Genomic DNA, 24,678 nt, shown 5'->3' on the forward strand with positions numbered 1-24,678 from the left:
CCCTCAGACCCGTGAGCCAAAAATATGTTATTGGTATAAGCCACTGAGCTCTGGGGCTTGTTACGTTAGCACAGCAGAAGCTGACACACACAGAGGAAGAGTCCAGGCTTGAGTCCTATGTCCTCCCCTTGGCTGAACCCTGGAGCCAAGTGGAGAGCAGGAGCCTGGGGAAGGAGATGCTGGGCCCCCTCAGTGTCATGGTGGGAGACAGAGCCATGTCCCCCCGCCCCAGGCTGCACACATAAACAGAGAGGTTCAGGGTGCTGCTGGGCTGCGGACAAGGAAGCCCACCAAGGGCCACCACACCAGCAGTTCCAGGAGCCAAAGCCCAAGGCAGTGAGTGCTGGCCTTCCCGCCACCAGGCCCCTGTCATTATCTTCCTCTCCCACGAGCTCCACGGTTTAAGGATTTTGCTAATAAACAAAAGCAATTACATATATTAATTCATTACTACCAGTATCGTATTACTCCAGGGTGTAGCTGCTCATAGAACTTCTGATCTACCACCAGGGCCAGTGGAGCCAAAAAGCAAGAGAATTCAACCTTTCAAGTCACCTGTGCAGCCTTTTTGAAATATCAGAAATAGCTCTGAGAGTCTGTTACAACTTCCCAGGCCTCTATCTGTCTGGGCCCACAGGTGGGAAGTGACAGCTTAATATGCTCCCTCTCCTGAGAGTGTGTCATTCCAGCAGCTGACACTGGAAGCCACAAATGCCCTCAAGAACCAAAGGAATTGGCCCAGCAGGAGCACTTCAGGCGCAGTGGCAGGCTGGTGCAGCCCACACCGGGGGCCTTCCGTCGGGGAGGCCCTGTGGGTAAGGCCGCTCTGCCGGCTGATGGACCCTGACTCTGAATAATCGGAACTCCTTGTGAGAGCAGAGGGGTTTGGTGTGACCCCGTCCCCAGGATGCTTTCTGCTGCACAGAGCCTGGGCCAGGTTTCCTACAGTCTCTGTGCCTCCCTTTCCTCATCCGTCAAATGGGGGTGATGAAAACAGTCCCCAGGTCACAGGGTGGCTGTGAGAATTCAGTGAACCAGGATCCGCTGGGCACTGGGCTGGTTAGCACTTGACCTCACCCATCGCTTCACTGGTCCTCATGGCTGTTTTAGGAGGAATGTGCAAGAAGCGGGCTGGGGAGTTGGTTGCAAGGATGATATGAGCTAATGCATGTAAGTCTCAAAGCTCCTTTAAATGGCCGTGTGTGTGTGTGTGTGTGTGTGTGTGTGTGTGTGTGTGTGTGTCCATCTACCCTCCCTCCCCCCAGGTGATCTCGCCTCCCCAGGTTTCAGAGTTCCAAATTCTGTTTCTTTGCTGATGACTCCCACATTCCTGATCTCCAGCTTAGACCTCGCTCCTCAGCTGCAGACTTGTGTTTCCAGATCCCGGACATCTCCTCTGGCAGGTCTCACGGGCATCTTTGACTCAGTGTGTTTCAGCTGAGTTCCTCATTTCCCCCAAACCTGTCGTCCTCCATCCTTCCGGTTGCTCAGGCTGTCCCTGGATCCTCCCTGACTCCTCTCTTTCTCTCACACCCCACATGTAATCTGTCAGCAGATCTGGTCAGCTCGCCCTACAAAATATTTCCAGAACTTGACCCGTTCTCACCTCCTCCACTGCTACCATCCTGGCTGACCCACCTCCTCTCTCACCTGGACTTCTGCAGGAACCCCCTCACTACTCTTCCTGCTTCAGCCCTTGCCCCACATGGTCCAGTTTCAACAAAGCAGCCAGAGAGATGCTGTCAGAACATAGGTCAAATGGCGTCAAAGCCCCCAGTGGTTCTATATCCACCTCAGAGCAAAGGATAGAGGCCTTAGCATGTCCCACCAGCCTGTACACAACACATCCTCCACCTACCTCTCTGACCTCCTCTCCTCCCACTCCCCCTTGAGCAGAGCCTCCTTGCTAATCCCACCGGGCACACTCCTGCCTCAGGACCTTTGCATTAGCTGGCCCCACCTTTTTTCAAATAAACATTCTATTTTAGAATAGTTTTAGATTTACAGAAAAACTGATAAGATAGTACAGAAGTTCCTGTATACCCCACACCCAGTTTCCTCTATTATTAAACATCTTACATTAATTTGGTACATTTGTTACAATTAATGAACCAATATTGATACATTACTATTAACTAAAGGCCATCCTTAATTCAGATTTCCTCAGTTTTTCCTGATGTCCCTCTTTCTGTCCCAGGATCCCATCCAGGAAACCACGTGACATTTTGTCATGTCTCTTTAGGCTCCTCTTGGCTGTGACAGTTCTATTCTCTTTTTCGAATGTCTGACTCATTTTCTTACCTCCTTCTGGTCTTTACTCAGTTACCTTCCCAATGAGCCCTTCCCTGACCAGCTAAGCAAGCAGTCTCCATCCCTCTTTCTCTGCTTTATTCTTCTCAGTGTTTATTACTATTGATCATATTTTTAACTTTTACTTATTTTGTGGTTTGTATCTCTGCCCTGACAGAAATGGCAGCACCATGAAGGCAGGGATTTGGGGCTCTTCTGTTCACTGCTGTATCCCTGGCACCTAGTATTGTGCCTGGCACACAGTAGGTGCTCAATAAATGTCTGCTGGATGAAAGAACGAGCGCTGGAATCTGACTGGAAGCCTGATCCTCTTTCCATCCATCTTCTGCGCTCCCTCCCGATAAGAACAGAAAATCTCTCCGAGTGCTTCCCGGGAGCCGGGCCCCGTGTCCATCTACCCTCCTTTACTCCCACAACAATCCCGACGGGTTGGGCGAGTTGTCTTGCCCTCGTGGCCAAGGAAACTGAGGCTCAGACAGGCAGGGGCCCACAGGCAGGGAGTGGAGAAGCCTCTGTCTTCCTAGAATCTACCAGCCTCCCTGAGACGCACATCTGGTCCAACCTGGGATTCCCCGTCGTTAGAGGGAGGGCCTTGTGCCCAGGCTGGCAGAGGGAGAGCCATCCCGCCCAAGCGGGACTCGTGCACGTTCAAGGAGCGGTCTAGCGGGCAGGGGGCCCTCCTGGCCTTGCCTCGGTTGGACCCTCGCCACGGCTCTGTGCAGTGAGCAGACTGAGCCGCGTCCAAGCTCGCACAGCCGACAGGGGAGGAGCTGGGCGGGGAGGCAGGTTTCCTGGCTGGAGGGGCCAGCAGCTCCCTTGAGTGAGGAGGGGATTTGTCTGCAAGATCCCAGCTTCAGGCAACAGGAGCGAGTGGGCAACTGTGGCGTCCTCCCGGCCTCTACAGCCTTCTTCCACCGGACCCAGCCTTTCCTTAGGGGACTCACGTCTCATCTTCCTAACCTGCTCCGTGGCTGGAATCTACAGCGCCTCACTTCCGGGGCGGAGTCAATCCACCAATGGCATCCGTCAGACCACCCTGATTGGTTCAGGGGTGGAAACGCACCCCAAGGAGGACCAATGAGATGCGAGGAGACATCTCCGGCTTTCAGAGGAAGAGCGCTTCCCTTCTCCCACCCAAACTGCCGCGTGGTGCGAAGACGTGAAGTCCCGGGTGGCCGAGCCCGTTTTCGGCAGGCTGTCGCGGGCTGTACACGAGGCCCTGGGTAAAGCACCTCACTCAGAGGCTGGCCAGGGTGAAGAAGGGAGACGGGGCGGCCCTCGCCCCCTGGTGCTCACTGACCACAGCGCCTAGCACGGGCTGGGGGTCCCATGGATAACGGGCATCTAGCTGCAGGACACTTTTCCTGAGTAAATGAACGGATGGATGAATGATGCCTGCCCTCATCTCCCCATCCCAAATGTCTCTAAGCCTCAGTTGCCTAATTTGTATAACGAGCGTAATAATAGTACCCACCTCCTAGAATTATTGAGGGAACTAAATGAATTAATATGTCTGGCATACAGTAGGTACATAACAAATGTCCATTATTTTTATTATCATCATCATCGTCATTATGTCGCTCTGGGAGCCTCAATTTGCTCATCTGTGAAACAGGAATTCATTTATTTATTCAACAAACTGCTGATCATCATCCATGTGCCAGGCATTGTGGTTAAGATCTGGGACAGTTACGGAGATGAATGGGCCGTGGTCTCTGCCTGCAGGAATTAGCCTTCTGGAGTGGCAGGCAGTCAAGAGTTAACATCCAGTGGGAGGAGAGCCACGGTATATGGAAAGTCTACTGTACAGACGTGGGGTGACCTGGGGTGGTGAGCAGCTACCTCCAGAGTTGGGCTCCTTGAGGTGAGGGATGTGAGCTGACCCCATGTCCCCTGCTCTTTCCAGTACATCGAGTTGGCACGAAAACATTTGGGATGGGCTCTAGTTGTTGACCTGAGCCAGACAGAAAAGGGAAGATAGACCACCAGAGAGCCCAAGGTTTAGGGTAGGTAGATAGAAAAAAGTTAAGGGTCAGGGAAGAATGAATCAAGTTGTATATCTGACATTTTTCCCCTAAAATGTTATCTTAATTTTTAAAAATTATGTGAAATAATGTATAAATCTGATTCTATAGACTTTTATCTTTTTTGAAAAATGAGGGAAATTTTTGTTCTCATGGAGGGCCAATATCTGATATGAGCAGCCAAATTACACCGCCACCTGGTGGCAGCATACTAAAGTCACAGGTTTGTTTTATTTTGTTTGAGAGAACAAAACACTGGAAGCTTAATTTTTGGACGTGAACAAAGCCACTTCCCCCTTTCCTCTTCTCCCCACCCCTTTGCTAAAACCCAGCTTCCATAGTTGAAGCTCCCAAGTTCCAAGCTTTTTGCCTGAGCCACACCTGCTCCTCCTCCCTGCCTCTTGCCCTTCACCAGCCCTGGAGAGCCTCAGGCCCGTTTTCCCTCCAGCTCTAAGTCGGTGCTAACACCTCCGCAAGCCCTCAGCCCAGCCCCCAAGGGGAATGTGGGAAGAGGGAGAGATTGAAGAGCCCAAGGGTAATGGTTAAGAGTACAGATGCTACAGTTGGACTGATGTGGGTTCAAATCCCCACTGACCACTTGTTGGTTGTGGGTCTCTGGACCTCTCTAAGGCCTCATTGAGCCTCAGTTTCCCCATCTGAAAAATGGGATGGAGTTTGAATTCAACAAGAGACTTCTTGTACTTTTTACTACATGTCTTTCTACTTCTTTTTCTACAAGAGCTGGAGTGGGCAGAGACCAAGAAATGACAGGGAGGAGTGGGACGGAGGGGAGCATGGAGTCACCTCCATTGCACTTCCCCTCTTGGGGCCCCTCTCCAGAAATGGTGAAGGCCTGTCCCTGCCTGGAGCTCCCTCACAGTCTCCCTCCCGGGCTCCCCTCCCCATCGTAGTCCGTCCAGTTCCCTCTTCCAGACTTCCTCAGAGCCTGGTCCCTAAGACCCCGCACCATCTTATAATCCACTTAGTGCTGAAAGGGCAGTGACTGAGCAAAGGTCCGTTGGCCCCTCCATGGGGTCCAGGGAGGGCAATGCTTAACCCTCTCAAATGGCTCACAAAAGATAGTGTCCAGGCGCTCAGGAAGGGGGGAAGTTTCGGAGCTGGGCTTCCCCAATTTTGGCAACCGCCAGAGCCCAGGCCGGAAGCTTAGGATACCAGCCTTCAGCCTGATGCTGATGCTGCCTGGATCTTATTTTGTGGCCTTGGACAAGTCACTTACTCTGTTGAGCCTTGATTTTCCCATCTGTAAAAGGGAGCTCTCCATCTAGTCCAGCTCCAACAACATGGCCGCTGGGGCTGCTGAAGGGGTGGGCAGGGTTGGGGTGTCTTCTCCCCTCCCTGCCTCCTTGGGGAGCCCAGGACCCTGCTTGGCGGAGGAGGCACTGTTTCCCTGGGGAAGTGGATCCTGGGGGGGGGGGGGCCCTGTGATGCTCCCCCATGCTCACTGTGGGCAGCCGGTGCTAAGTGCTGTATTAATTATTACCAACTCCCCCTGGGAGGCAAATTCAAAGTGAGGTCACCATGGTAACTCAGACAGTTGCAATGTGACCAAATTTTTAAAGTGCTCAACATGTTCCAGGCAAATTACCTCTCTGTGGAAGAGAAAAGAATGGGGCCTCAATCCCACACCTTAGTGGCCTGAGGAAGAAAAGCCCAGGAGTTCCCGCGGGGCCTGGAAGTTTCTACAAGAGAGAGTGAGGCAGGGGCAGGGCACGGAGATGAGAGCTCCTGCCTTGAGAGGCCAGAGCAGAGCTGGAAATGACCTCCGGGGTCCTGAAGGAGGCCTGGCCAGAGAGGCAGAGACCCTGGGTTATAGGCCCAGCTCTGCACTGTCTTGTCTGCAGCCCAGGCTGGTGCCTCACCCTCTCTCGGCCTCCAGTAAAGCCTCATGCAGCACGTATCTCTTCAAGGATCAAAGAGATGAGCCAGTGGACTGTTAACCTCTGGAGGGCCAGGGGGTTTTGCTAATCAGGCCTCCAAGGCAGAGAGACCTGGATTCAAATCCCACTTCTACCACTCAGTAGCTGTGCAACCTTGGGCCAGTGACTTCGCCCCTCTGAGCTTTGGCTTCCTTACCTGTGAGAGCGGGGCTAATAGTAATCCCTCCCCCTCTGGGTGGTTGTGAAGTTTAAATAAAATCCTCCATAGAAAGTGCTCAGCATGCACCCTGTACACAGTAGGTGCTAATGTCATCATTGTTGCTGCCACTTAATGTGTCCCATGTGCCAGGCTCTGAGTTGAGCAAGTTACACGTGATCTAACATGAAATCCTCACCACTTTCCTCCCAGCAGATGGTTGCTATCATTAACCCCACTTTACAGATGTGGGGACTAAGGTTGGCAAGGTGAGGCGACTCGCTGAGGTGCACAGACTCCCATGGGGTGGGGCCTGATTCTGACCTGGGTCTGTCTGCCTCCAGAACTCAAGCCCCTAACCGTTCACTGCACGGCATGAGGATGAAATGAGACGTGTTGAGTGCCCAACACAAGTGCGTGGCACACAGTTGGTGCTCATTAAATAGTGGGCACCCATAGGCACCTCCAGGTTTTGTGCCACAGCCACTGTATTGCCCCTGACCCTTGTCTTTTGGGGCTTGGGAATCTGGATCTGGTTGATTCAGAACTTCCACGGCTCAGGAGGTGATGGGGGAATTAGAGGCAGAGACCCAAGAGCAGGTCCCCTCTTCAGGCCGCTGCCCACAGGGGTGCCCGTGGCTATCTGCATGACAATGGCCCTGCCTCATCCTCTTCACTGTCCCTGGTCCCTGGCTGCCCTCACTCTGTGGGGACACAGATGGCCAGGGGCTACCTCTGACCTCATCCACCCTAGCTGCTCTCTGGCCTTGCACGGCCCCACCTACCCTTTCCTGCTGGGTCAGCATCCACCCCACCCTGCCCTCCAGCCACCCTCAGGCAGAACTGAGTTTCCCAGGACAGAATGATGTCAGGCCTGCCAAGTGATAGATGGATTTAATAACCAGCCATTCCTACCACCTGCCCATCTGCCCTTCACTATCCCAGGCCCGTGGAGGGTCCAGAGTCAGCCTCATCAGTCAGGGGAGAGCTGTCAGAGGAGTGGAGACCACACTCCCAGCCAGTGCAGGGCAGTCCGGGAGCCCAGAGCAGCTCAAAGCTGAAAATGGGATATGGACACCCCAGGTTTAGCCCTTCTCCTCGGTGTTGGTATGGCCTTGAGCAAACCACTGCTCTTCTCTGAGCCTCAGTTTCTCCATCTGCAAAATGGAGTAGACAATCCCCACCGCCAGCCTCCTGGGGTCGCTGTAGGCATGGAGCCAGTAGCAGGTGGATCTCACTTTGTGAATCTCCGCGCACGTGGAAGGCGTGTTCTGGTTCCTGACCATCTTGGCTGCTCTCTGGGTGGGTTCCCGCAGAAGCAGACGCTGAGACAAGGATGAGAGAAGTCCCCTGGGGCAGTGATCCCCAGAGGCACTGGTGGCGGAGTGAGGCAGGGAAGGAAAAATCCAATTCAGGGTACGCTAGTGGGCAGGCTGCAGCGGGGACCACCAGGGCTCAGCCCTTCTGGAGAGTTGCAGGAGATGGGGTAGAATGGGCCTCAGATTTGTCCTAATCAAGAGATGAGGAGGCTGGGCTATTCGTCCACCAGCTCCCATCCTCCTTTGGTTGAGAACTGCTCCAGACACATCAGCATCCTAGCACTTCCAGCCTGTGATGGCTGAGCGTGCCCTCTGGCCAGAGGAAGCCCTCGGAGTCGCAGGAACTCAATAGGAGGCCGTCCCGGGCACGGCGGTCCTGAGGTCCTGAGGGGGATGCAGGCAGGGCTCCACACACACGATCTCGTGTACTGTTCTCCTCACGTGGACCTTATGAGGGAGGTACTATCATTGGCACCATCTGGCAGATGAGGCATCTGAGGCTCAAAGAGGTGACATTCACTTGCCCAAGGCCACTCAGCTCAGAAGGAGGACAGCGAGGATTAGAAGTGAGTGGCCTCAGGGGCTTTGGTCTTTCCACTGCCTCGAAACAGGCAGGACCCATTTGCATGTGGGTTGCAACCAGTAATGTGCTGATAAATGTTTAACAACGGGAGACAAAAAGCTCTGGCTTATAGTGTTTGCTGGTTGCCATGGTTTAAATACTCCCACCATGGCCAATTTCAAGCTACCAAAGTGAGGTCTGTCACAGAACACAGAGCTGGGAAAAGATGCTCACAGTCGGCTCTTGTGAGCTGGTGTAAGCTGGCTCCAGCACACCGCTGGAGGGAACATTTTTGGTCTCGTCTCCCACCCAGCATGGCCCTCGGTACCAGTCAGACTGAGTTTCTCTCTAGGGTGCAAACACCTCGCACCTGTTCCAGCTCCCACCCCTGCTATTCTTGCCCTCTGGAACTCCCTTTCCTCCTCTCCATGTGTCCAAATCTCACTCAGCTTTTAAGAGCCTGCTCTGGTCCCACCGCCTCCAGGCTGTATTTGTTAGTCAGGATAATACCACAAGCTGCTGTAACAAACAACCCCATAATCTCAGTAATTTAATATAGTCTCTGTATTGCCCCCTTGTCCTGCAGTCCACTGCAAACGGTGGTGGTGGGCGGGGCGGAACCCAGCCTGGAACCCAGATTCTCCCTCCTGGCACCCAGATTCCTTCCATTTGTAAATGCTACCATCATCAACACTTCACGTCCAAGATCACCACAAAAGGGGGAGAGAGCGTGGAGGATCCCCCGAGGGTTTTATGACCAGGCCTAGAACTGACGCTCAACACTTCTACCTACTTCGTGGCCCAGAACCGCCCCTCCCAACTGCAGGGGGCCAGGAAGGGTGGTTTAGCTGGAAATGTGACTTTCTTCCGAGGAGAAAATGAAACCGTGCAAAGCCAGCTTCTGCTTCTACTTCCCCAACTTCCACAGTCCAAGTAACTTCTTTCTCTTCTAGATTCTTCCAGAACATACTGTCCGTAAACTGTTTTCTTTGGTCTTCGACTCGGACTGCCCAGCTTCATTACTGGGTCGGTCTTTTCTGCCTCTATAAACTCAGAGGCTGAGCTACGGAAGGTCCTAGGAGCAGGGTTCCCAATGCTTGCTTCAGGTGTGAATCACCTGTGGATTTGGAGTCTCCAGGCCCGAAAATGTAGGGCTGGGAGAGGGCCCAGCAATCAGTGTTTTTAACCAGCTTTCAAGTAGTTCAGATGTACAGCTAACGCTGGAACCACTGATCTAGTCCAAATGTCCCATTTCGTGGATGTGGACACTGAGGCCCAGAGAGGGGAAGGAATTTGCCCTAAACCACAGAGTAAGTAAAAGCTGGATCTGAAACTTGAAGCCAGGGTTCCTGACTTCTAACCCGTGGCTCTGTCACACCATGGTGTGTCTCCCCTAAAAGACCTGGCTGTAAACTCCAGCACGGTAGATGCTGAGTTGGTCACGGGTTATCAAGACGGCCTTAGTGGTGAAAAGAGAGAGACCTGGATGTGAGCTCTAGAGGTGGGCAGACCTGGGTTCAAACTCCACCTATTCCACCTACTTGTTTTGGGATTTGGGGCAAGTCCTTTCCCTCTCTGAGCCTCGGTTTCCTCACCTGGAAAATGAAGATGATGATAGAACCTATCATAGTGGGGTTAGGAGGATAAAATACATGAAAAGTGCTCAGTGCAGTGTCGGGTACACTCTCAATAAACACTTATTGTTGGCTCTGATGGTCAAGGTGAGTGTCCTCGAGGAGCACAAGGGCCTCTGGAAACAACCTCGAGGATGAGGCTAATCCAGGAGACAGCCTCGTCTGGGTAGCTTCAGCCACTGTGCCGACACATTTTTCATGCAAGTCAGCTCCCAAAATGTACATGCCGAGACTTGGAAACTCAAGCTGCACAGCTTGATCTTGGTTTTTATCCAATTTGGCGAACAACTAATTGTTTCAAAAATATACCCAAGCTGTGTGTGTGCATACCCAAGCCTGGGCACTGCTTCTGTGCAGAGGCTGTATGGGTCCCAGCCCACAGAGGGCCGTGTCAGTTAGGCAAGGCTAGGCTCTGCTGCAATAACAAATGACCCCACATCTCCCTGGCTTAGAACAATGAAGGATGGTTTCTCAGTCACTCTCCACATCCACTGTGGCTCAGCTTGGGCTCTGCTTGTGGTAGGCACTCAGGCATGCGGGCTGAACGAGCAGCTACCAACTCGATTGTTGCTGTCCCCTGTGGCCAAGGGAAAGAGGGCTCTGGAGGGTCTCACTGGGGCAGTAAAGTGCTCTGCCCTGGAAGGGATCCACATCGTTGCTTGAGTCTGAATGCAAACACCACCTCACTGAGGCAAATCCTTGAGCCCATCTCCTTCCCTGTCTGCACAAAGGGGATTAGAACAGTACCTGCCTCATAGGATTGGTGCCAGGGGCTGCCTGACATGATGCTATGGAATTCTTAGAACAGCCCCTGGGATGGAGAAAGAACTTGATAAATGATGGGTTATAACATCCAAAAAGGGGAAACAAGCCAAATGTCCATCAACAGATGAATGAATAAACAAGATGTGGTATATCCATACCATGGAATACTATTCAGCCATGAAAAGGAATCAAGTACTGATACATGCTACAACATGGATGAACCTCAAGAATACACTAAGTGAAAAAGCCAGTCATAAGAGTTCTCGTAGGATATGATTCCACTTATATGACATGTCCAGAATAGGCAAATCCATAGAGACAGAAAGTAGATTAGTGGTTGCCACGGGCTGGGGGTAGGAAGGAATTAAGAGTGACTGTTCATGGGTACAAGGTTTTATTTTGGGGTGATGGAAATGTTCTGGAATTAGATAGTGGGAATGGTTGCACAACATTGTGACTGTGCTAAAACCCACTGAATTGTACACTTTAAAATGAGGACATTTATGCTAATGAATTGTATCTCAATAATATAAAAACATTAAAATGAATAATTAATAAAAATAACAAATAAACAACGGGTAAGAAATACTCCCTTCCTCCCTGCAGAGTTGTTCACCCCCCCCACCCCAAAACTGCCAGCCTGCCCATTACATTCCTCATCTTCGTGCTGTCATTTCTGTGACCGGTCTGTCTCCCCTGGCCCCAGCGGCCCTTCGAGGCCGTGGTGGAGCCTGGCTGTTTTCCATCCTCTCTGTAGCCTGCTCCCTGCAGGCAGTGCTCTCTCACTCACATTCACACAGCTGTGCCTGCGCCGTGTGTAGGTGTGTGTGAGTGTGTGTGTGTGTGTGTGTGTGTGTGTGTGTAGCCTGGGCCTGGAGCCTGCAGGGAACTGGCCTCACATCTGCTCCTGTGGCAGGGGCTGCCTTCCTTCTCTGGCCCCCCCAGCCCCTCTCCTGCTTCCCCCAGGATCCTGTGGGACACCTGGAAGGGAAGAGCCCTCGGCCATCAGCTATCCAGCCCCTTCCATTCAGTGATAAGGAAAGCCAGGTCCAGGGAGGGGGGCTTGTCCAAGGTCACACAGTGACATGGTGGCAGAGCTGGCCCAAGAACCCAGGCGCCCACAGTTGGCTCAGCACCCCTCCTGTGGTGGCGGCGTGTCAGAGGGCAGACAGTGGGGCTGGGCAGGTGCTGAGAGGCTCTTGGGCCTTCTCAGAGCCCCTGAGACACACAGCCTGGTGTGTGAGGATGTGGACGGGACAGAGGGCTGGTGGGATCGGGGAGAGCTGAAGTCAGGTGGGGAAGGTCCCAGCCACTTAATACTTCCTGTTTTTATCATTGCTTTAGTCGTGGGAGACAGTTGTCACCACAAAACCACAGCAGCAAACCCACTTGCTTCCCTTTGCACATGCCCCTCCCTCCAATGGCCTCTCACTGGGATTATCTCGCCCCACCCTCCCCGTCCAGGCCCACAGAGCTGGGCCCCCATGTCAGCGATGACACTGGACCCTGAGATGAACCAGCCCCCCTGGGAGCCATCATTGTCGCCAGGCCCCCAGCCTCACTGAGGTCAGACCCATCCTCTCTTCCAAGGGTTTTGCGTTCATGCACTTATTGAGTACCTACTGTGTGCCAGCTCCCATACCATGTGCTGAAGTTAAAGGGCATAGAAACTGGCCTGACCAAGATTTGCTTGAGACAGGAGTGACCAGGCTGAGTCTGGGGGTGCAGCTCAGGGCCCAGCCCATTCCTGGAGCCAGAGGCCCCAGCCCCCACCCCCACCCCAACTACAAAAGGTAGCTCTTACTGTCATAGGTTCAGGACTCCCCCAGAGCAGTTTTTCACAAGGAGGGGACACATTTATGAGGTGGGGTAGGTGGGCACAGATGCCACATTAAAGGATGTGGACTCACAGAGGGAGAAAATGACTCCATTTCTGATGTGACAGGGGAGTCTGGGTGGGTGCTGTCTGTCGTTAACACCTTTCTGACCTCTGCTAACCTAGATGCAGAACCTGTGGGCTCCAGAACCCGGTAGAATTTAAGAACACTTCTTGATTAACATCCTTCTCCTGAGATTGCTTAGCTTCTGTTTATGGCAATCATGCAGTTTTCTATTTACATAGTTTCTTTTGAAAAAAAATTACTTAAGTAAAGATGAGTTTATTTTTCAAAAAACACCCAACAGCTATCAGTACAGGCAAAAGTGAAGGTGGTTTTGAACATTTGGGAAGTTTGGAAAACACAATCCCAGGTTTCTGGGATCTGGGATGTGGGAGTGATTTAATCCTGGTTTTCTCCTGCTGGAATGACCCTGGCCTGGATGCGTCATGACTGACTCACAGTGGCCCGAGTCCTTGTCTCTTGAGGCTTCCTGTCTCCAGAGCAACGCTGGGGAGGACGCTGGTGACCCTGAAGGCCAGCTCCTGGGTGGAGGCCCAGCCTCCCTCAGACGCTGCCTCCTCCTCGCTGTGTGAGCTCAGCCAGCCTGGCCTGGTTCTGCTGTGTCCCCTGTGGCTCAGGATCCAGAACCATAGTCCTCTCTTCTCCACCCTTTCCCCGCAGTTTTTCCTGTAACCCCCTCAGATCACAAACAAGGAATCTGATTACCTGACCCTCCCCCTCTCGCCCCTCCTGTGGACTGCAGGCCACCTACTGTTCTGGGTAAAGCTGAGATTCCCCAGCACAGAGCCTCTCCTGGCCCCCCAGTCCCTGGACCGTGATTCCCCTGCCCTGGGCCTCCTCTTCCAGGTTCAGCCCCTCCACGACACCCAGGTGCCTGGCTCCCGCTGCTGAGAGAAGCTGCCTTCAGTGACTTTGAGGTAGTTTTCTGGAACTTTCCTTTAAAACACGCCCCCCACCACCTATATCTATAGGAATCCTGTAGATGAGGGCCAGAACTAGGGTGAGGCTGGTGAGGTGCCTAGGGCACAAGATTTGTGGAGGCACCCATTCTCAATGACTACCTGAAAGTGTACTTCCTTAACTTATGTGCCCTAGGCACCTCACTTGTCCAGCACCAGTCCCAGCCCTGTTGCAGAACACAAGAGAAAGAAAACCTGCCAGTTAGAAGAATGTTCTGGGGGTGAGGGGGGGTCCTGAGTCATCCTCACAGCAGTTACCACCTTGGGATCAGACAACATCCTAGAGAGGCTGACCAGCAAGGCTGCTGTCTAAATATAGTTGTGTGTGGTGTGCACTGCGCAAGGCGTGAAGCCAAGGGGGATGTGTGGCTGAAATACAGCCTGTCCCCACTCTGTGTGTCTGAGCATGGGGACTGCGTCGACCTGGAGGAAGGGGCACCTCTCTGTATTTTGTTCGCCTGTGAGGGAGCCTTTCAGTACTTCCTACAGAGGTATCAGATGTGCTAGCAGTGGCCTTGGGGACAGCATGAAGAGAATGTGATCAGAGAGGGATGGGGACTTGCCGTAGGACACACAGCAGCAGGGCCAGGACTCGTTTCTTGATTCTTTACTTAATCTTCTTCCCTTTACTTTTTATCACTCTAGTAAAATGTGTTACAGAACTGAGTATTTCCCACAGGCAGAGTAAATCTAGAGTATGATGTCTCTTTTATGCCCTTTCTTGCCTGCCCCTCCAGCACCCGCCAAGGCAGCGCTGCTTCCCTCCTGGATGCCCTTTCAGCAGCTCGGACCGGGCTCTAACCCCGCGTCTGTCTTCCCTGCTGGACTGTGAATTCCTGGAGGGCAGGGCCCGTATCTGGGGCCTCAGTCTCAGCGCTGGGGTTGGTAAATTATAAGCGTGCTGTGCGTGCGTGACCCACATAATCTGGGACCCCAGGGGGCCCAGGCTCGGCACCACGATGGCAGAGCACTTCATGAGACACAGACCATTAGCCAAAAGGAATTTGAAAATAATTCCAACTGCGACTTGCATCTGATATTCTTAAAGTCCTCTTCTCTCCTTGCCCCGTCCCTTTTCCTCCCACTTTTCCATGTCAGGCCCTCTCCATCCATTTACCTGGAAACCAGGTTGTCCAAACCCAGACTCCCCTCATAGAGAGGGTTGCAGGTCAGCTGGTTACTCTCCAAACCCCGTGCCCCTCTTCCTCATCGGCACGTGGCTGCTCTGCTGGACGACATTTCCCAGCCTCCCTTGCAGCAGTGGCCACAGGACCAAGTCCTGGCCAACCGAATGTGAAAGGAAGTGATGGAAGCCACTTGCAGGCTGAGGCCTTAAGTCACCGGGTGCCTGAAACCAGACATGGTGACAACCCATACAGATGACAGTAAAGCCGCACGGGATGGGAGAGTCACACCGTGGAAGGAACTTGGGTCCCTGAACGACTGCGTGGAGCAGAAGGGCCCTCCAGACCTGGAGCACTGCCCCCGGGGACCGTTTTGTGAGAAATACCCTTCTGTATTCTTTAAGCTGCTGTGTTTGGGGGTTTCTTTGCCTCAGCAGTTTAGTCCCACCCCTAAATAAGAAAGCAGGGAACGGGGAGAAGCCAGCTGAGGTGCCAAACCAGAACTCTCTCTAGGAGAAAGGGGAGCAGAGTCTGGACTCCTCCCGCGTGACGAGCTTTGTCCCATCACACGTTTGCGGGGAGGCTGTACGGCCAGGGAGCAGTTACAGTCGCAATGGAAGACTGTTTCTTGTGCAACTAAAGGGAAGGGGAAAGAATGGGGTCACGCGACCTCAGGGGTGCAGTGCTGACAGCAACTCCAATGCAACAGAAGCAACCTTCATTTTGTGCACCATTGTTCCTCTAAGGGTCTCCGCCCTTCCCTGGGAGGAAGGCAAAGGCAGGCCCCCCCCCCCACTCATTTCACAAGGGCCTCCCCCAGAGGAGAGTGGCTGGCTTGCCCAAGGTCACTCTGGCCGTTAGAGGGAGAAGGAGCCAAAGAAACCCGAAGAGAGGATTTGGAGCCAAAAAGGAATTGAGGGTGGAAGCAGATGGGGAAAGCAGTGAGTGAGCCTTCCCAAGGTGGAAAGAGTAACTCAAGAAGCTGTAGCTGGGCCGGCCCCGTGGCTTAGCTGTGAAGTGCGCGCGCTCCGCTGCTGGCGGCCCGGGTTCGGATCCCGGGCGCGCACTAGCGCACGGCATGTCTGGCCATGCTGAGGCCGCGTCCCACATACAGCAACTAGAAGGATGTGCAGCTGTGACATACAACCATCTACTGGGGATTTGGGGGGTAAAAAAAAAAAAAAAAAAAGAAGCTGTGGCTGGAGACAATTGATGGAAATGACCTGAGGGATTCCAGGAAGGAAAGAAGCCTGTCGTGCAAGCACTTGTGAGCTCCTTGCAGGCTGCAGGGCAGCCCGCACTCACAGCGACAGCACCGGGCTGGCAGGAGACAGAGGCTGAAGCGCTGAGGTCTGAAAGGGAAATGCCAGAACCACAAAGTTCTAGTGCCTGTGAGCCAACGTGGACGAGGGAGGGCCCGGAGCCCAGACGGCCAGGAGTGGAAAGACTGCCGGGCCCCAGTCTTCCCGGGAAACATCCATTCATTTAACATCCCCTGAACATTTACCAGGCACCGACAATGTATCGGGCACGTCTGTACCCTGGGGATACAGCTGTGGACCAAGCAGACAAAACCCCATCTTCTAGGAGCCCACATTCTAGTGGGTGGAGCAGACCATAAACGTCCACTGCAGAAGTCAGTCAATTATATAGTCAAGATGCCATAAGTGCTATTTAAAACAACAACAACAGGACCAGGAGGACAGAGACAAGGCTGACTACGTAATCTGCAGAGCCCAATGCAAAATGAAAACATGGGGCGCTTGTTCAAAAAGCAGAGAAATGGTGTCATTGAAGGTACACAGGAAACTTTTTCCTTTCTTCTGCGGTCTCTCTCTCGACTTGTCACTGTGGTTTTTTTTCTTGCTATTTAATGTCGTTTTAAGTAAAGAAAAATTAAAAACTGAAATTATTAGCACGAGCTTTACCATTTGTCTTTATATTGTACAATGCCAGTTTTAAATGCAATTATCAGAGCATTTAACTCATATGTGGAATCACGGAAATTACACAATTTGTATTTCACAGCTCGTCCCCAAGGGTGCCCCAAGCCTGCCAGAAGAGGCAAACAGGAAGACTGGGAGGAGGAAGAGAGGATACGCACAGCCTGGGCGCAGGGACCCCTCGGGGTAAAGATCCTCATAGGCGCCCGGGGGCCCCCAGTCTACTACAGGGGACTCACCTGCTCTCTGGAGCCTGACAGCTGCCAAGGGCCCCTGCCCGCCAGAGGCTGGACTGATGCAGAGCACCCCAAATGGGGCGGGGCCTGGGGCAGTCAAGCCAGGCATCTCCTTCCCGCAGGTCCACTGCTCCAACCTTTGGCAGATGGGCGACCCCCAAAGGTCTTTAAACTTCCATTCCAGGATGTGCTCAGGGCCTGATCGGGGTCTTACCCCCACTGAGATGTGGCCTCTGGCCAGTCACCTACCAGCTGTGCCATGATGCTGCCAGCCCAGGGTGGGGATGGCTGCTGCCGTGCCCTGCCCCAAGACGCTGTGGGGCGCCTGCACCTGACCTCCCCTCTCCTGTCCTGTGCCTGTGACCAGGGTCCTGCCAGGCGCCAAAGACAACCACAGTCGTGGAGTGCTAATGGGTGCTAATGGGTGGGGGAGCAGGCGGCTGAGGCCCTGGCGCACGCTCCCTTGTCCCATCAGTTTCACTTACAAAACACAAATTCAAAGATAAAATTATTAAGAATTTCAAGACAGCAACGGCGGAGCATAAAATGCCAAGCGTGGTGCCCTTCTGAGCATAGGGCCCCAAGCAAGTACACTGGTAACACTCCCAGAAGCCGGCCCTGGAGGGAGGAAAGGTTATCATTTACAATTGATTTGAGCAAAGACTTGAAATGTGAGAAGGAATGAGCCACTCAGATTTTGGAGGGAAGGGTGTTCCAGGCAGAGGGAACAGCAAGTGCAAAGGCCCTGGGGTGGGCACGTGCTACTGTATCCAAGGACAGCAAGGAGGCCCAGGTAGCTGGAGTGGAAGGATGTGGCATGAGTTGTGCAAGGCCCTGGGTGACAGTTTAAGGATTTGCGGTTTTAGTCTGAGAGAAAAGCGGAGCCAAGAAAGGATGTCCAAGAGAGGGGTGACATGATCAGACTTAGGTTTTAAAGGATTCCTGCTGGGTTGAGAATAGACTGGAGGAGGCAGGAGGACAAGCAGAGGGCTACTGCAATAACCCGGGAGAGGGATGATGGTGGCTCGGACCAGCATGGAAGGATGGGTGGTCAGATTCTGGATATTTAACAATAACAGTCTAATGAGTATTTATTGGGCCCCCAGTGTGCCGCCCACGGTTCAAGGGTCAGAGAGGTAAGCAGGCAAGACAAGGTTCCTGTTGTTATGGAGCTGACATTCCCGTGAGGTAGAGGCAGATGATAAGCAAAGAAAAGAAGAACAAGAAAAACATCGAATGTGATAAGTGTTCTACACAGAATTAAAATCAGGTGACTGGAATACTTCTTCGGATGGGTGGCCAAGGAGGGACTCTCTCAGCTGACATTTAAGCTGAAATCTGAGAGACAAGAGAGAGCCACCATGAGATCAGAGGGAAATCATTCCAAGCAGAGGGCACAGCATGTGCAAAGGCCCTGTGCATTAGTCAGCTCAGACTGCCATAACAAAATACTGTACACTGGGTGGCTTAAACAACAGACATTCATTTTTCTCATAGATTCAGAGGCTGAGAAGTCCAAGGTCAAGGTGCCCAGTGATTCAGTTCCTGCTGAGAGCCTTCTCCCTGGCTTGCAGCCAGTCTTTTTTGCTATGTCTCCACATAGCCTTTCCTTGGTGCATGCACTTGAACTTCCTCTTCTTATAAGGCCACCAATCCTATCAGAGTGGGACCCCACACTTTGACCTCATTTAACCTTCATCACTTCCTAAAAGCCCTTTCTCCAAACAGTCACACTGGGGGTTAGGGCTTCAACATATGAATTTGGGGGGGACACAATTCAGTCTATAGCACCCTGAGTTGGGAACCAAGCTTGGCCAATCCAAGGCAAGACACAGAGAAGGCCAGTGGGCACGGGGAGAGTGCTCCAGACGGAGGCGGGAGAGGCAGGCAGCGTAGCTCATGCAGCCTTTAACGAGCCAGGCTGGGCAATTTGGATTTTACTTCCTATGTGTCAGGCACACCCTACGGGCCCTTCGGCCAGGATCTCCCTTAATAGTCACAGTAACTCTACAAGGTAGATATTATCTCTGCCAATTTCACAGGTGAGGAGACTGAAGCCTGAGCACAGGGGAGGGAGCCGCCCTGCGCTCACCTGTCTTTCTGCTCAGGCCCCCAGGGGCAGCCCTCAGCTGAGCCAGGAGGATGACCCTCCAGACGGAGAGGCCTCAGGAGCACGTGCTGGATTCAATGCCACGGCGGCGGCGGCGTAGGGAGCCCCTGGTCCCGGTGAGGGCTTACGAGGCCTCAGAGGGAATCAGGCCCGGTCCTGGTGAGTTGGGACAGGGTTTCTCAAGCTCAGGTTCTCAGGTCCTCTATAGCCAAAGCTCCTGGGGCACAGATTCCTGGGCCCCACCTGCCGACACAGAAGCTCAGAGCGTGCTGCCTAGGAACGTGCATTTTTAACAAGCGTCCCAAGGGGAACCGCTGCTGTTGAGGGGGGAGGTAAGCACCGAGGGAGACACGCATCCATCCACAGCCCTGCAGAGGGGACCTAGAGCAGCTTCTGCTGGCCTGGGAATATAACTGAATGATTTCTGGAAGGAAGTGGTGTTTCAGCTGGGCATTGAAGGGGGAGGGATCTGGGGAGGGAGGGAGAGGGCACTCCAAGCCGAGGGAACCGCACAGGCAAGACTTGGAGGCCGGGCTTGACTAAAGCAGATGAGGAGAGGAGACTGCGCAAGCCTTCTTTGATCCCCACTGTGACCAGGGGACACTGTGACCAGGGTTAGCTCCAGTAGCCTGCAACAACTCTGGGGACAGGACTCTTGCAAATTGGCCCCTGTTGGCTGCATGGGTAGCCCCCCCTTGCCTAGGCCCCCAGGAGTCATTGATGGATGGATCAGCTGGACCCACTGGCCCAGCTTCTGTTCTTCCTTCTGAGGAAGAGATAGCTGAACGATTTTACAGGCTTTTACGCCAAAGAACAAAGGGGCTGCAGGCTTGGGGAGGGGGATGAGTGAGGACCCCTCTGTGGGGCATGGCTGACCTGGTGGCCCTTCCCTGGGTGGCCCTCCATGTGCTGGCTGGGGCAGAGGGCATGGGGGGCAGCCTGTCTCTCAAAACGGGTCCCAAGCCTGCTCTGACTGCTCTGGAGGGGTGCTGGAGCTGGGTGCCAGAGCTGGTGTCTCATAAGAGCAGACTGTTAAATATTCAGGAACTTTGCAAGCTGGCTGTTAAACTTCTGGTAACTTGAAATTGGCCATTGTGGATGTATTTACACCATGAAAATAGGCAAAAAAAAAAAAAAGTCAAGGATTTTTTTTTTTCTTCTTCCACAGAGGTGATTAATCAGCACTCCACTGACAAGGGAACCACAGCCACCAGCACCACGGGGCAGGGAGCAGCTGGAGACTCATCCAACACACACGCTGTGCAAGCCCCGCCCTGGGCACAGGAGACATCCAGGTACATCAGACGCTCTCAAGTGTCCCTGCTCTCAAGGAGCAACCAGCCTAGAAGGGAGATAGAAAAAATACCCTGGGAAGTAATACTCCCGAGGGATGGTACTAACAGCAGCTGCCGTGTCCTGAGTCTCTCCATGTGTCACGTGAGGGGAGCTTTTCACTCATCTCTACTCCTCACAGCAGATTCCACTGCACAGGTGGGAAAAATGAAGCTCAACAGTATGAAGCCACCTGCCCAGGATCATACAGCTGGCAAAGGGTGTGGGATCAAACCCACATTGTTCTGACTCCTGAGCCTGTATGTAGAATTCACCACCGCAATGTCCTGCCTCCACATATCATGCTGCACTGTGGAGCACAGAGCAGGGAACGACTAACCCTTCCCAGAGCAGGTACAGGAGTGGCATTGGGAAAGGCTTCCCAGGAGTGGTGACATTTGGTCTGGGTTTTGAAGGATGAATAGGAGTTTGCCATTTTTAGGGCAAAGGCATTCCAGGTGGAAGGAAAAGCATAGGAAAAGGCATGGAGGAGTAAAAGGGCACAGCAAGTTTGGGGGAAGGGAGAACAGGATGGTAGGATGGTAGGAAGAGGGTTGGTGGTGGCGGGGGGGGGGGGGGGGGATGGGGGGAGCAGAGGCAAGATGGGAAAGGTGGTTGGGATTTAGTGAGACGGGCCTTGAAAGCCAGGCTAAGAGATTTGGTCTTTGTCCTGCAGGTTTTGTGAGCCACAGAAGTTGAAAATCCCCGGAAATCACACCCTAGAACTATGTAAATATTATGACGAAATTGCTACTATGTCTGTTTTACAATGTCCCTGAAAGCAGTGCTTCTAGAACCAACTGTGGGGAAGGATCAGTTTTTAAGAACTTCTAATCCGTCACAGACCAATACTTCTATAAAATACAAGGAAAATGAATCACTAGAAAAATAAAATGAAAAAAATATAAGCCTATTTTTTTTATTATGAGATTCAAGACATAAAATTACTCTATCGAATTGCTCTACAAGTTCTCAACCCTTAATTTCTGTATTCACTTTGCCAGAGATGACCTTGTCCAGGGGTCCCTGTGACAGGCACAGATCCAGGACAAATGCAGGTTCTCCTAGGAAGAGCTAAGTGCTCGCAAACAAATCCCATTTTGGAGAGGAGGGGTCTGTTGCTCAGACACGGTAAGCGGCCTGCCCAAGATCACACAGCTGCTGAGAGGCAGGGCTGGGATCAGACCCGGGGCTGTCTGCCTCGTTGCACTCACCCATCTGGAGGGGCGGCCCCGTCCCTTGGCAGAGCCCCTGTGGCCTGCCTGGCCCTTAGCCTTGGCCCTCCTCTTAACACCAGGTCAAGAGCCCTGCAGACGGAAAGGGAGCCGATGGAAGAAGGGAACTCCTTGGCCCAGAGTCCCACTGCAAGAGGGTGGCAGAGGCAGCCAGTCTCCAGGTCTCTTGACACCAGCCTGTGCTTCGTGTCACCATGCCGCCTGGCTCCGTGTCTGGGTGGTGACTTCCAGGCCAGGCAGTGCCAAGCAGGGCAAGGGAAGGAGGGGCAGGAAGAGGCAGGAGACTCATCAATTGCTGGCGATTACACGGTGCTTTGTCATTCTTAATGAGCTCAGCAGCTCCCGAGTGGAGCCTCCCTCTGTGGAGGCAGGCTGAGGAGGAGACAGCTGCTGGTCCTCCCCAGGAGGGCAGTCTGGGCAGGTAGGGGCACCTCCTCCAGCCCCTACAGGTGCTGCAGCGGGTCCCTCACTTGCTGGGCACACTCTGAGAACCAGCGGACAGAACTTAAGTCCTTGGATGTGTATTGGGCACCTCCCCTGCCAGGCACTGGTCAGCTGCTCCAGGGACCCTGGGGTGAAGGACGTTTCCAGTCCCCGTCCTTGAGGGACGCTCAGCTGCTGGGGAGGCAAGTGTGCCGCTGTTAGTGCTGGCAGTAGATTCCGACTCCTAGCGCCCCTGTGGACAGCACAGCAGAACCCTGCCTCGTCTTTTTGTGCCATCCTCTCACCTTCCGGCCTTGTATCAATGTTCAGCTGCTACCCATAGGGTTTTCATGGTCAATTTTTTTGGAAGTGGGTGGTCAGGTCCTTCTTCCTAGTCTGTCTAGTCTGGAAGCTCCACTGAAATGTGCCCACCGTGGGTGACCCTGCTGGTATTTGAAATATCAGTGGCACAGCTGTCAGCATCACAGCAACACGCAGCTGCCACAGTATAACCACTGACAGATGCGTGGTGTGGTTCCCTGACTAGGAAACAAACCCAGGCCCCAGTGGTAAGAGCACTGAATCTTAACCACCTAACCACCAGGGCTGGCTGGGAAGCAGACAGGTTCACCAATAACCATAAAAAATGAATGATAGCCAGAGTTACCATTTTCTGAGCACTTGCCACATGCCGGGCACTGGGCTAAGCATTTCCCACATATCACCCCACAGAAGCCTTACAAAACCTCTAAGGCAGGTATTGTCCCCATTGCACAGATGAGGAAACTGAGGCCCAGCTAGCTACAGTTGCATATACATACGTGGAGGATTTGGTTTTAGAGCCCAGGTATGTTCAACCCTAAGGTCAAACCCTTGTTGTCTAGGAGTGAGTGAGTGAGTGAGTGTGTGTGTGTGTGTGTGTGTGTGTGTGTGTGTGTTGGGGAGGGAAGATAGGTATGTGGGTAGCTGTGACTGTGGGTACTGGGGAGGAGGCCAATTAGATGTTCTGAGCAAAGGTGGGGAGGCTGGGGAGTTGAGGAGGCAATATGGCTAGGGATGTTTCTGGAAGAAGAAGCAGTATGGAAAGAGTCTGAGGAGGGAAGGGCTGTGGCTGCTGAGTCAGCAGGACCCAGCAGGCAGGAGAGGCCCTGTGGGTTGGGTGAAAGGGCAGAGCTGAATCGAAGCAGGAATCCCTGGGGCTCTGACTCACCAGGTTCCCTCTGGTTCCCTGGGAGAGGGCTGTCTCAGACCTGGGCCCAAGGGGCTGGGGGCGGCCTTACCCCACCAGTCGGAAGTGGGGGTGGGGGGCTCTGGGGTGAGGCTGGACTACCCACAGTTCAGACTGGGCCAGGATGGTTCCAATCCCTTCCCTGGGGGCTAGTCAGGAACTATGATCATAATAACCACTCCATCAGGAACCTGCATATTTTAGTTTTATTAAAATATGCAACAGGGCCGGCCCGGTGGCTTAGCGGTTAAGTGTACGCACCCCGCTGCTGGCGGCCCGGCTTCAGATCCCGGGCGCGCACCGACTCACCGCTTCTCCGGCCATGCTGACGCCGCGTCCCACATACAGCAACTAGAAGGATGTGCAGCTATGACATACAACTATCTACTGGAGCTTTGGGGGGAAAAATAAATAAATAAATAAAATTTAAAAAAATATATTTAAAAAAATAAAAAATATGCAACATACCTAGCACTTATTATAGCCAGGCATAATTCTAAAGACGTCCCAAACATTAACTCTTTTAATCCTCATAACCATCCATGAGGTATAAGCCCCATTTTACAGATGAGGAAACTGAGGCCTGTGGAATTAAACGATTTGCCTAAGGTCATGAAGTAAAGAAGTGGGGGAGATGGGATCCCAGGCTCCAGCATCCCTGTGTTCACCACTGTGCTCTGCTAGTGGAGGCTAAGAACACACATGTTGCAGTAAAAATTCCCATTTTACAGATGGAAAAACTGAGGTGAGGGGACTGGCTCAGGGAAGCAGGGAGGACAGAGCACTTGAGGAAACCAGGGCTCCTGACCCCAGCCTCGGCTTCCGTCCTGGTCCCACTGCAAGCCCGAGTGATGGCTGGAGAGAAGCTGAGAGCCCTCCCACACCCTGGCACCCACTGTCTCACTGGGGTCCCACGAGGGCCCACTGGGGGAGGACACAGTAAGATTACAGTTCTGACACCATTTTCCTAAAGACAAAAGCCAGTTACTCCCATAGGTAGCTTCTCCCTCCCTTTTATTGTTTTTTTTTCTTTCTGATTACTAAAGGATATATGATCACTGTAGAAATTTTTACAAAGTCAGATGAGATAAGCAAAAAAAAAATAAGAGAGAGAGAGAGAAGAAAAAAATCAAGATTTCTTTGCTCCCTCTCTGATTTTATAAGCATCCAAGCTGAAAGGCAAGAGACTTGGCTTCTGCTCCTGGCTTGCTGTGTGACCTTGGGCAAGTCCCCGCCCTTCTCTGGGCCTCAAGATCCTCACCTGTGAAATGAGGGTTTGGATACAGTGACCTCAGAGGAGGCCCCTCACAGCTCTGACCTTCTGTTTCTGCTTCTGTATCTGGGACTGGCAGAAGGGACACAAGCAGGCTGCCCCTCTGTGGGGGACGCATGGCTGACAGCTCCCAGCAAGACACCTCCGGGAGGATGCAATGGCCCTGTAAACAGCCTTGCTTGCCAGCACAGCATTCCCAGGCCTGC

At 53.0% G+C, this 24,678-nt stretch overlaps 1 long non-coding RNA gene across 1 annotated transcript; it reads left to right on the top strand.

Annotated features, from left to right (window-relative positions):
* The first annotated feature begins 20,159 nt into the window (after positions 1–20,159).
* On the top strand, positions 20,160–21,191 carry LOC131412468 (uncharacterized). The gene is made up of 3 exons (XR_009221772.1): positions 20,160–20,276; positions 20,456–20,667; positions 20,990–21,191. It is a non-coding gene; the product is annotated as an uncharacterized LOC131412468 (long non-coding RNA).
* The last annotated feature ends 3,487 nt before the right edge of the window (positions 21,192–24,678 follow it).

Source organism: Diceros bicornis, chromosome 13 (genome assembly GCF_020826845.1).
Source record: "Diceros bicornis minor isolate mBicDic1 chromosome 13, mDicBic1.mat.cur, whole genome shotgun sequence".
NCBI classification, from domain to species: Eukaryota; Metazoa; Chordata; class Mammalia; order Perissodactyla; family Rhinocerotidae; genus Diceros; species Diceros bicornis.